Source organism: Equus caballus, chromosome 21 (genome assembly GCF_041296265.1).
Source record: "Equus caballus isolate H_3958 breed thoroughbred chromosome 21, TB-T2T, whole genome shotgun sequence".
NCBI classification, from domain to species: domain Eukaryota; kingdom Metazoa; phylum Chordata; class Mammalia; order Perissodactyla; family Equidae; genus Equus; species Equus caballus.
In genome coordinates this window covers 55,559,757-55,571,374 of record NC_091704.1, presented here as the reverse complement: position 1 = coordinate 55,571,374, position 11,618 = coordinate 55,559,757, and positions in this window count along the sequence as shown.

Sequence of the window (11,618 nt, the reverse complement as noted above, 5' to 3'; positions counted from 1 at the left end):
GTCAATGACTGATGGCGTATGCAACAGTGATCACATAAGATTAGTACCATATAACCTAGGTATGTAGTATGCAATACCATCTAAGTTTGTGTAAGCACTGTAGGGGAAGAAGAAATTTTCCTCTACCCTTCTAGGTTCTTCTGGCTGGCCTAAGAATTAAGTTGCTTGAGACAGATTAACAGGAGAAAAACAAATAAAAGTTTAGTAATATGTCTACATGAGAGAAACCCAGGAAAACCAAGTAACTTGCAAAAATGGCTGAAGCCCTGACCTTAAATATCATCTTCAGCTAAAGACAAAAGAAGATGTTGGGGGTGGAGAGAAGCAAGTACTTCAAAGGAAATGAAGGTAGTTCATAGGTAGGTGAAAGGAGTAAACGATTGGAAGAGAAGTATTTGTTTGGCTACACAGAAACAGAAGAACACAGAGGGGAGCCCAACAAACAGGCTTTTCTAGGTTCCTCCCTGTCCACCACCAATTCATGCTATACTAAGGTGATAGCTGGCTTCCTGAGACAGGTTTTTTATCTGAATTTTTTAGGTAGTTAAGGGGGAGATAATAAGAAAAACTGAGACTTTTCCTTAAAAATAATCAGCATAAAATAATCCTTACATTAAAGAGATACATTGTGGGGTGGCAAATTTTGTTACCCTTAAGTACATTCAACAATGTTTGGACAATGACAAAATCACCTAATGGAGTATTTCTCAGAACGCATCTCCCTAATTAAGTGATGCGTGACTGTAGTCCATTAGTTTCTATTGCTAAGTAATATTTTATTTCATGGATACAACACAACTGGATTTGTGCATTCTGATATTGATGAGTATATGGGCTTTTTCATGTATGGATACAGGAATTACTATGAATAAATCTGTGTACAAGCTCTTGGTTGGACATGCTTGCATTTGTTTGGGGTAAATACCTAGGAGTGGAAATAGTGCATAACATGGTAAGTAAATCTTTAACTATATAAGAAACCGCCAAATGATTTCCCAAAGTTGTTATACCATTTTATATTCCCAGTGGCAATAATGTGAATTCCAGTTGTTCCACATATTTTCAAGATCTTGGTACTGTGTTTGTTTGCTTTTTTTTAAAGATTGGCCCCTGAACTAACATCTGTTGCAAATCTCCTTTTTTCTTCTTCTTCTCCCCAAAACATCTCCCTAAAGTTGCATATTCTAGTTTTAGGTCCTTCTTCTTGTGCTATGTGGGATGCTGCCTCAGCATGGCCTGATGAGTGGTGCCATGTCAGCACCCAGGATTGGAACTGGTGAAACCCTGGGCTGCCAAAGCAGAGCACATGAACTTAATCACTCTTCCACGAACCTGGCCCCTTAGTATTGTGTTTGTAATGTTAATCATTTTGTTGAATTTGTAGTAAATTCTTATTATGATTTTAATTTTCATTTCTTTGATGAAAATTATGTTGAACATCTTTTCATATTCTTTTATGCAATGTGTATATCTTTGTTGGACAAACGTTTGCTTACATTTGTTGTCTATTAAATTTGTCAGGGTTTTTGTGTGCTTATTTTTGATCTGTAAGAATTGTTTATATAGTCTACAATAAAGTCCTTTGTCATATATACATTTTGCAAATATTTTTCCCAGTCTGAGGCTTGCTTTAAATTTTTTTTTTTTTTTTTTTTTTGGTGAGGAAGATTTGCCCTGAGCTAACATCTGTGCCAATCTTCCTCTACTTTCTTGTATGTGGGATGCCTCAACAGCATGACTGATGAACAGAGTAGGTCCACACAAGGGATTGAACCTACGAATCTGGGCTACCAAAGCGGAGTACATGGAACTTAAACCACTTGGCCATTGGGCCGGCTCCTAAAATTTTTTTGAAGTGTCTTGTGGTGATCAGAAATCTTATTTTTTAATTTAGAAAAAGTGAAAATTTCAATTGTTTCCTTTGAGATTGGTGTTATTATGTCATATCTAAGAAATTTTTGCCTAACCAATGATCACAAACATTTTCCACTAATTTTTATTTCTAGAAGTTTATTTTGAACTTTAATTTTAGGTCTACTTTTACATTTATTATCCATCTTGACTTAATTTTTATATATAGTGAGAAGTACACGAGGTATGGGTCAAATAATTTTTTTTAATATGTATGTATTCTTCTTTCTTCTTTTTAATAGACTTTATTTTTTAGAGAAGTTTTAGATTCATAACGAAATTGAATGGAAGGTATAGATTTCCCATTGTAATTGGATTTCCAATTGTACCAGAGGCATTTGTTGAAAAGATTCTCTTTTCCCCCTTTGACCTGCCTTGTACTTTTTCCCAGCTCAAGTTGATCCTTATGTATGCATTTATTTCTCTTCTGTCTTTTTGGTTCAATTGATCTATACATTTGTTCTTATGCTCATACTAACCTGTTGTTTTCTATGGCTGTATAATAATTCTTAAAGGCAGGTCATTTATACCCTCAAACTATATTCATTTTTTACCAAATTATGTAGCCTATTCTGATCCTTTTATCTTTGTTTTGCTGTCATCTTAAATTCCATATTTCAATTCTTTGTGGCTCATGTATACAAATATAACAAATTTGTATATAAATATGTATCCCATTTAGCCTACAACTATGCTAAAGATATATATAAATCTAGGTCATTTTTGTTTATTTCTTCACCATTTATCTGTATGCAATTTTTCCTTTTGCAGATAAAGATGAACTTTCTATTGCCCTTAAAATGTGTCTATTTTTATTTCTTTATCTAGCTTTCTTGTACTGCCTAGGATCTCTAGTAAAATGTTAAATAAAAACTGAAGTGTGGACATCCTTGCTCTGTCATTGATATTGATCTAGCTGCTCCAGATTCTTTTTAAGTTTGGATGGTATGGGTTTTTTTTAAAGATTGGCACCAGAGCTAACAACTGTTGCCAATCATCTTTTTTTCCTGCTTTTCCTCCCCTACTTCCCCCAGTATGTAGTTGTATATTTTAGTTGTGGGTCCTACTAGTTGTGGCATGTGGGACGCGGCCTCAACGTGGCCTGATGAGTGGTGCCATGTCAGTGCCCAGGATCCCAACCCGTGAAACCCTGGGCCGCTAAAGCAGAGTGTGTGAACTTAACTACTCCACCATGGGGCCGACCCCAGAATGTCTTATTTTTTTTAAAGATTCTTCAATTTTTAATCTATTTGTGATTTTGTACTTAATGTGGTATATCTATAGGATGAATATTTTGGTTTTTATCATCTAGATTTATACTCTATGAGTTTTAATTAGTGTGATTAGATCATTTATATTTCTTGTAATTTTTGAAATGATTTAAATCTGACATTTTGTTGTGTATTTTCTCTTTTCCCATCTGTTCTCTGTTCTGATTTTTGCTTGTTTCATGCCTTCTCTGGATTTTCTTTTGTGTCATTACATCTTATCTCCTATTGATTTGCTAGCTACATATTTTTGTTCTATTATTCTTTCTTAATGATTGCTTTATGGTTTGAAATATACATCTTTAACATCAGATTCTACCTTCAGATTATATTGTACTACCTCACTTATAATGTATGAACAGTACGAAAGTGCACTTCAATTTTTCCATTTTTATTACTGTCGTCAAACATTTTACTTGAACATAAATCTCATAGAGCACTATTTTTTCTTTAGAGAGTAAATTATCTTTTAAAGATAAATAAAACAAGGTGAAAGCCTCATCTTTTATATCTACACATGTATTTACTTTTTCTGACACTTCTCACTCATTTTTATCTATCTAATTTCATTCTACCTTTAGACTTACTTTTATACTTCTTTTGGGCAGATTCATGGGCAATGAATTCTGATCTTTTCTCCCTGAAAAACTCTTTATTTTCCCTTCATTTTTGTAATACATTTTCTCCGTGTTTAGAACCCTAGGCTGACTTATTTTTCCCACAGTACGTTAATATTGTCATTGTATTTGTTGTGTGACATGCATAGGTTTCTGATAAGATGTCTCTGTTTCACTTATTTTTGTTCCCCTGTACATCTGGTGCATTTTTCTTTAGGTGCTTTTAAGATCTCATCTTCACCACTAAATAATCCTTTTTTGGGTTTCTTATGTCTATTGTGATTGAAGTTCATTTAATTTCTTGGACCTGTAGGTGTATGGGTTTAAAATATTTTGAAATATTTTAGCCATTATTCTTACAAATATTTAGTTACAACAATAATAGCATATATTTTAGGCCACTTGATATTGTTCTTTAAGTCACTGTTGCTTTTCATTTTTCCTATATTTTCTTTCTCTCTCTGCTTCATTTTGGATAGTGTCTATTGCTATGATTTCATGTTCAATGATCTTTCCTTCTGCTGTCTAATTTTTTGATAATTCTATCCAGTGTATTTTTCATTTAAGATACAGTATTTTTCATCTCTGATGATTACATATAGATTATTTTTGTATCTTCTATGGCTCTTCTCATCATGGACACATTTCCTTTTACATTATTAAGCATATTGAACATATTTAATGTCTTTGTCTTCCACTTCCATTAACTCTGTCATTTCTGTAACTAATTGTTTTTAATTGGATGCCAGTTATGAATTTAATTCTTGGGTTCTGAATTATATTTCTTTAAAGAGTTCTGGACCTTTTCTTTTAAGGTGTGCGTTTAAATTATTTTGAATCAGTTTAGTCCTTTGAGATTCACTTTTAACCTTTGTTAAAGTGAATCCAGACTAGCCTTTACCCAAGGCTGATTTGACCCTGTTAATAAAGTGATGCCCTTCTGAGGATTCTCTCTCATGGCCCATGTATTATGAAGTCTTTCCAGTTTGGCTGATGAGAACAGATACTATTCTCATTCCATGTAAGCTCCAGAAGTTTCTTAGCTTATTGTTTTCCAGTGCCTCTTCGAATTTCTCTCTATGAATGCACAGATCAGCATTCATCTAAAGATTCAAAGAGACCCTCTAGAAGATCTCGATAGATTTCTCTGTGCAGCTCCCTTTTATCTGGTATTACACTCTGCAAATTCTGGCTACCTCGACATCCTGAACATCTGATCTTTGACTCTTCAAATCCACCAAATCTCTTTGAGTTCTCTTTCCCTTCCTTCAGTCCTGGAATTGCATGTAGAGAGTAAACAGGGACAATCATAGGGTCTTTCCTGTTTCGTTTCCCTCAGGTATTACAGTCCTGTGCTGCTGTTTTCCAATGTCTGCTAACTTCTCTCATACTGGTGTTCAGATTCCTAGTTGTATGTGGTGATGGTAGAGGGAGATATAATCACTGTAGTATTTAATCTTCCATACACAGAAGGAAGAGTTTGTATAATGTCTTTACATATATTAACTCATGTAATCCTCACAGATCCAATAGGGAAGTTGTATCAGATTATCCTATCGTAAATTTGGTTAAACTAGAAACCAAGTCTTCCAGAATCCAATTTCCTGTCTATTCCTGGTTAGAGTTCACCAAATGAAGTGTGAAATTGGCCATTACTCACTAAATGTTGCTATAGTTAGATGGGATGCTAGATGCTAAGGTACCCAAAAGTTTCCAGCTTGTCCTATTGTCCCCACAACTCAGTGTGCAGCTCTTCCTTTTGCCTGTTTTCCCTACTATCCAACAAGTCCTGGTCCACCACTGGGCTTTGGATATAGACTTACAGAGGCAACACACTCTCACTGTGTCTTCTAGTAGCTCCCTCTTTGCACTTCCACTTCTGTAGGTCAATATGTGCTTGGCTTCTCAGAGTGACAAGGTAATGACTCAGTTGAATCTCTCTCACCTGCGTTCTGACATTCATTTTCCTGTCTCCTTTCACAATTGTGCAAGCTTTAGTTCCTCAGATAAATCATTTTTCCCACAATTCATTGAAGTTTTATTTCCATTAGTCAGCCTTTGTTGATACAGTAGGTATTATGATGATCTCTAAATTTAAATAAGCAAAGTAAGAAATGGAAATAATTAATAATTTCCTTAATATTAAAAAACTAATCAGTGGTAAAGCTAGGACATAATCTAGGAAGTTTCTTTCAAAAATGCATGATTTTATCCAACTTGCTATATGGCCTCTTTAAAGCTCTGCACTTATCAGTGGTAATGAAATTTCTTTCTTTCTTTCTTTCTTTCTTTCTTTCTTTCTTTCTTTCTTTTTGATGAGCAAGATTCACCATGAGCTAACATCCATTGCCAATCTTCCTTTTTGTTTTTGGCTTGAGGAAGATTAGCCCTGAGCTAACATCTATGCCAATCTTCCTCTACTTTGTATGTGGGATGCCTCCACAGCATGGCTGATGAGTGGAGTAGGTCTGTGCCCAGGATATGAACCTGGGCTGCCAAAGTGGAGCACACAGAATGTTAGCCACTTGGCCACAGGGCCGGCCCCTATTTCATTTTAAAACAACATTTTTATGACTGTAAGTGTTGAAACATTTGAAGGTTTTTATTTATTTGCTGGAACTGCTTGCCAACGCTCAAATTCATATAATGGCTACAGAGTATTAAAATTAAGTTAAAGAACAGATTTTGCTTTTGTGCTTTATGTTGGGATGATATATACAAGTAGAAGAATAAAATATCAAGAAACTGAGTATCTCAAAAAGATATCTGAATAAGGACTAAGTATTGATATAGGTATAAATTGTTAAAATTCAATATAAATTTTCATTATCTTAGATTTTCTTACATTTTTTCTGTCATAATTATGCCATGAGGTCTTTTTCCCATGAGAATTTACTTTTAAATAGCCACACTCATTATGTATTGTCTGTGGAAGAGTAGAGACTCTAATTAACAAATATTGATCTCACATGCCTGGAAATACATTAAATTTCAATGAACAAATTAGATTCATAATGAAAAAAATTTAAAATGAATAATTTATGCTTACATTTCTATATTTTTCAAAATATGTGTATAAAATATCTTTTATTAACACATTATTTTTGTTCATGAACACAAAGGAAAACTTTAAAAGGGGAAAGTATTTTACTTATTGCTTTATTTATTTATTTAAAACATGTATCAATCCTTCTATGTTCCAGGAACCTAAATTTTATAAGTAATGCCTTTCATTAGTGTTGATTGTATTATTAAATACCAGATAATGTATTATATGTAATTCAAAATCACTAGGTAGTTAATAGTGTGCATAATGTTTTCACAGTTTCAATTGCATTTGCAAATATTATCATAATGTTATTTTAAAATACGTTGTCACTTGTCAATTAGATAATCAGCAAAATGCTTAGTTCAAACAATAGAATACTGATAAAACCAAACTAGTACTTTACCTTGTTTGAAAAAAAAGTCCACATTTTTATGATCAAATGAATACACTTCGTTTTTGTTTTCATTTGTAAAAGACTGCACGGCTGTTTCATATACGCGTTTGATTTTTAGATAGCAATAATTTAGGAATTTTAAAATGTATCTAAAATATTACATAAACAAATACTACAGAGATACTTAATGGGATGTTAGAATACCTGATTACCTCTCCTGGATCTGTAAATCAGTTTATAAATGATTTTGAATCACTGCTTTCTCATCTATAAAATACAAAGGAAGAGAACGGAGTAATCTCTTCCATCTATACACTTACATGAGCTCTGATCTAAGTAGTTAACATTTGAAATATTCCCAATAATACAACGGCCTAGTTGGTCACTTTAGTCTGAAAAATTCTACCAAGGTATGAGGGTGAATCTCATGGCTCCAAAGAAATTGAAATGTTGCCATAGTGTGATGGCATTGCATAAATTTAACTTTGGGGTACACTCTTTAAGAAACTCACAATCAAAATAATACCCTGAGAATAAAAGATGTTGGATTACTAAGGCTAATGTTTAGTTTTGAATTTAAGAGTCTTTTCTTGAAAGATCATTTGTTGTACAATTTAAATTATTTCTCCATTGGTAAGCATCTTGTAATGACAAATTTCAGCACTACCCAGGTTGGACTACTTTGGTGGTATAAAAATTATGTCTGATTTTTGTCTGTGACTTTTGGTAGTTATATTAGTCATTTCAGGCCGCCATAGCAAATAACGCAGACTAGGCAGCTTAAACAACAGAAATTCATTTTCTCCTAGTTCTGGAGGCTAGAAGTCTGAGATCAAGTCTCCATCATGGCTGGTTTCCTGTGAGATCTCCTTTTCCGGCTTGCAGATGGCCACCCTCATGCTGTGTCTTCCTGCAGTAGCTAGAAAGTGAGAGAGCAAGTTCCCTGGTATCTCTTCTTTCAAGGACACAGATCCCATCATAAGGACCCCACCTTAATTACCTCATCTAAACCAATTATCTCCCAAAGGTCTCATCTCTAATTACCACCACATTTGGGGTTAAGATTTCACTATATGAATTTGGGGGACACAAAATTCAGTCCATAATAGTAGTATTCCTATCATTTCATGTTCACGTTTCATAAACTTTCGATTTTATTTTGACCTCAGAGACCTTCTTTCACTCCCCGGGAAATACATCTTTGTGTATAAATGGGGTATCTTGCTACCTACTGGGGAGTCAGGTGTTACAAAGAGAACAAAGCTTCCATGTATTTTGTATTATCATCTTGCATCCTCTTCCCCATCCTTTCTTTCTGCTAATAATATTTTGCCTTACGTACGAGAACTCTTATATATTTGATTTTTTAAATTCTGTTTGAAGCAATTCTACCCTTTCCTAGACATTCCCCTAATAATAAAAATTTAGTGATTCAAGAAAAGAGCATTAGCAGTAAAATAAAAGATATTAATAAAACAGTTTATGTTTATTTCAGCACATTACAGTTATATTTTCCAAGCTATCTTTCTCAAATACAAGAATTTTTAAAGTGTATTTTCAGTTGAAAGAAGGAATTGCTTTTTCAGTTATAGATATCATGAAAATTACATAATTTATAAGTAGGTATTGACTTTCTAAAATGAACATCAAAATTTATTGACCACAGTATATATCTTTATCCAGGCAACTTTAGAAATAATTAATCTTGATATTCATAGAAAATTTAAATCAATAAATGCATCATTACATATGGCTAGGAACTATAAGCAAAATGTGAGAAGCATTAATACTGCCATTTTGTACACTGCTTTGACATTTTAAGGATTTGCTTTACGTCTTTGATTTTAAAGAGTAGCATCACTTAAAATTATTTAGTCGAACAAAGTATGCGTTATGTAATGTCCCAAGATTACAACCATGGGGAGAAGTATTAGGCAGATGGCTAAATCAAAGCCTCATAGATGATAATGAATTTAGACTTTTAAAAATTTAATTGAAAAATAAACTTTAAGAGCTAATAAATTATAATTATCATGGACCCCTAATTTTCACTTCCACTTGAAGCTGAGTTTTAGGTTAGAGTCTGTTCATTGTATTGCCAACAAATTTTCTTGTAAGATTTATTTCATATGATGGTGTGAGGTGACCTGGATTCTGATATTTGCCTTTCTTTGGTGACCTTGAACATTGCAACTTAGTAAATGAAAATAATTGATTTTAATCATCAAAGCACTGAGTCAGATACTGCAACGATAGGAAGCAAAAGGAAACACTGTCCTTCCACTCAAGGAGCTTGCATTCCCCTTGGGGTATACAAGAAAATAAGAAAAATGTACAAATTACCATAATACAACACAGACTGTAAGTGCCTTTGAAGAGATTTTTTAAAATTGGGAAACTAAAAGGAAGTAAATATTATAGTGAGGAGATAGCATTCAAGGTGGGCTTTCAAATTTGTGTACAATTTCAAAAGATAGAGAGTCGGGTGAGAGGACACTGCAGTCAGAAAATAGCATGGAATGTAGGGGAAAATGGGAAAAAGTAAGAAATATGTTCAGAAAGAACAAGTCATAAAGTATTATTCTAAAGTGAACAAACGTAGGGGAATAATAGTATATAAAGCCAGAAACGTGCTTAGAATTGTACTCTAGAGGAATTTAATTGCCAGAAATTAATAAACTCGACAAATAACTTATTTTGGACTATGATTCCAGAGACCATACCACACACTAGGAGCCCATATCTCATATTCCAAGAAACACCAGGTCTTAGGAGTGTATAGGTCTAGAAGGAAAAGAGAAAAGAATGGCATAATTACATGAATGTATCTAAAACTGTGTTATACGGTTCTCAGAAAGTTACGATAGAGATGTGCACAGTGCTAGAGAATATATCATGTGAAATATTACTTCATCAGATGCATCAAAGAAGAACAAAATTTGAGTTTAGAAGGACAGAGGTGAGAAGGGGACAAAAGAGTGTTATCTGTATGTGAGAACGTATGTGTAAAACGGAAGGCCAGTGTAAGTACATCACAGATAGCCAGGTGTTGTTCTGTTGTACTGGAGATGGGAACAATGAGCCAGTCCCAGATGTTGTAGAGTGTTTTAATTTATTTTCTTCTTTATCCTAAAAGTAATGGAGACTTAAGTGAATAATAAGAGAACATTTTTTATTATCATAACTGCATTTTAAAAATAAAATACTCGTTGAGTGAAGAAGAGTTGAGAGGGACAAGGGGTTTGGAGGGAAGGAAATGAAAATGCAGCTACAGTGCATGCGTTGAGAGCTAACGATTGCCCCAAATAAGTGGTTTGGAGGTGGACATCTATGTACTAATTTAGGAAACATTTAAGATCTAAAATGGAAAGTATGTAGCAGAGAATTACAAATTAGACAGAGTTATCAAAGGTTACTCTTTGTCACTGGATTGGGATATTTGGTTGAATACTGGTTATGTTCACTTGGATAGAGAATGCAGGCAAAACTGGAAAATAAAATTCTTTACAGGAGGAAGACTCTAAACTCAGCTGTAGGTACCTATGAGGTTCCTTTGAAGTATGCATGTAAGCAAAGCTATAGATTTGTAATTTCAGAGTGAGTACAGACTGGATACAGAAGTTTGTGCATTATCTTTACACAGGTAATTAATGGTGTTGGAACAGTAAAGGAGCTTTGCTAGGTAGAAATAAAACAGTAAAACTTATACCCCGAAAAACTGACCATGTAAAGTGGACTAAGGCTGAAAAGAGATCAAGAAAGAGTAAATGAGTGTTAAGAGAAAGCTAAGAATGTGATGTCACAGAATTGTTTCAAGAGTCAACAAGGGCAGTAAACACTGAGATGGCCAATAAAATGATATTGATTACTAGCTTTCCGAATGGAAAAATCAATGATTTTAGAAATGCTATTTCAGAGAAATTATGGGTAGAAAACTGATTGTTTTGGTTTAAGAAAAGAGAAGTAAGTAGATGAGGAAATGGAACCAATGTTTACAGGTAACGATTTCAAGAAATGGTTTGTGCAGGGAGGTGACAGGGCTACTATTGAAGAAGCATATAATTAAAATGAAGGATTTAGAAGAGTTGGACGACTGAGAATATTCAATGGAAAAATGCAGTTGAAGAGAAATGGGATTCTATTTCTTTTGGTACACGGACATAAATCCTTAACTTTTCCTCATAAAAAATGACAAAATACGAATCTTCATTTTGAAAATCAATTCAACTAAGGTAAAACGACGACTTGGAGCTAAGACCCGTTTGTAAAAGATAAGAAAAAATGCAAAGGCTGATGCAATCATGTCCACATGTGAAGTTTCGGTCTTGATGTACGTTGACAGCAGAGAGATGGAAACAGAAAAATAAGGGAACTAATGT